This window comes from Octopus bimaculoides, chromosome 18 (assembly GCF_001194135.2).
Source record: "Octopus bimaculoides isolate UCB-OBI-ISO-001 chromosome 18, ASM119413v2, whole genome shotgun sequence".
In the NCBI taxonomy this organism is placed as follows: Eukaryota; Metazoa; Mollusca; class Cephalopoda; order Octopoda; family Octopodidae; genus Octopus; species Octopus bimaculoides.
Genome location: NC_068998.1, coordinates 8898739 through 8900302, shown reverse-complemented (window position 1 = coordinate 8900302; position 1564 = coordinate 8898739). Strand labels below are relative to the sequence as shown.

The window sequence follows — 1564 nt, the reverse complement described above, 5'->3', positions numbered from 1 at the left end:
CCTGAGGTCGATTTGCTCGACTAAAGGCGGTGCTCCAGCATGGCCGCAATCAAATGACTGAAACAAGTAAAAGAGTAAAAGAGATTATTATTATTATTATTGAATCGAAATTCCGCCAGGTCAACTTTCTCGTTCATCCTTTCGGGGGTAGATGAAATAAAGTACCAGTTGAGTGGGGTCGATGTAATCTACAAGTCCCCTCCTCCAGATTACTGGCTTTGTGCCTATATTAGAAAGGATCATAGCGTTTAAGGGCCACACACAAAAATATTAGACATAACTAAGCACGTGTGGTCTTCCCCCACCGGTGTTTTCTCTCATAAATTTCTAAAAGATGAATATTTTTTTTTTTCATCGAGATTTTCTACAAATACAGATGAGATTGTATAGATTTATGCTTATATCAGAATTTGGTGTGGAACAAGAAAAAAAAAAAAGAAAATTAGGTGGGCGAGAGGAGTTTCGGATGATCAAACACGCTGTGTCAACTTTGTTTCCTCATGCAAAAACAAAAACATCCATTTTTCAGAAAGTTATGAGGAAACGAACTTCAGAGTTGTTCGGGGTGGTGGTGGTGTTGTGTAGTTTTACCAAATTATATTTATATATGTCATACAAAGTACTTTTTTTACAAATAAGAATAAATAATAACAATGGTAATAATAATAATAATAATAATAATAATAATAATAATAATAACTGCCCATATCCTACGTAAAATACTGTCTATGTGATCTCAAATTTTAAAACAAACACATAATTTTCTTATGGTTTCTTAAACATTCTCTAGAACAACACTATGTACAAATCCAAATATATGGTACCCTAGGCATAACACCTACATGAACTTCTAACTTGTCTCTTGAGGCCTCTGGGTGAGACTTGGATCCAACTTGTACAAATGCAAAGCAAAAGTCAAACATAAAATAATAATAATAATAATAATAATAATAATAATAATAATAATGATAATAAAACTTACACCGAAACTGAAAATAGAAATATTAATTTTGGATTTTTTTTCCTTTTTCCGCTTATTCATTCGTTTTCGTCATTCGTTTCATTAATATATTTTTTCTTTTGTATTCTGTTTTCCAGGTAAAAAGAGAAGTAGTTGTTGCTTTTTATTACGCAACAAAAACTGTTTTAAATTCTTTGATAAAAGTAAAATCGCTTCCTTTTATTTTTGTTTTTTTTCCCCCCGTTTTCTTACTTTTGATTCCGAAAAACTTTTTTTATATTTTGCATTCACTTTTTTCCTTCTCGCCTTTTTTTCCCTTCTTTTAGCTTGTTTGGCTGTTAGTTTCGGCAAATATTTTGTTTTCCCAGTATATAACAATAACAATTATAATAATTATTATTATTATTATTATAACTTCTAATGATAACGTTTATTATTGTAAACTCCAATGACGTTTATATAATGATAATAATGACATAAATAATAATAATAATAATTTTGTCATCTTTATGATAGCTTAGTTAAATTAAAAACAGATTCGTAATTAAATCCTGGGGTGTTTTTCCTTGCAGGAGTGCGTGGGATTTTTTTGGGGGTACTCTA

At 30.3% G+C, this 1564-nt stretch overlaps 1 protein-coding gene across 6 annotated transcripts in view; it reads right to left on the bottom strand.

Moving 5' to 3' along the window:
- Window positions 1-1558, bottom strand: part of LOC106879942 (mannosyl-oligosaccharide 1,2-alpha-mannosidase IB) — a 216977-nt gene extending 215419 nt beyond the window's left edge. For all 6 annotated transcript variants that reach the window (XR_008265975.1, XM_052974401.1, XM_052974399.1 and 3 more), the window contains exon 1: window positions 983-1558. The gene's annotated coding sequence lies outside the window, so the exon portion shown is untranslated. The remainder of the gene's footprint in view (window positions 1-982) is intronic.
- Between the last annotated feature and the right edge of the window lie 6 nt (window positions 1559-1564).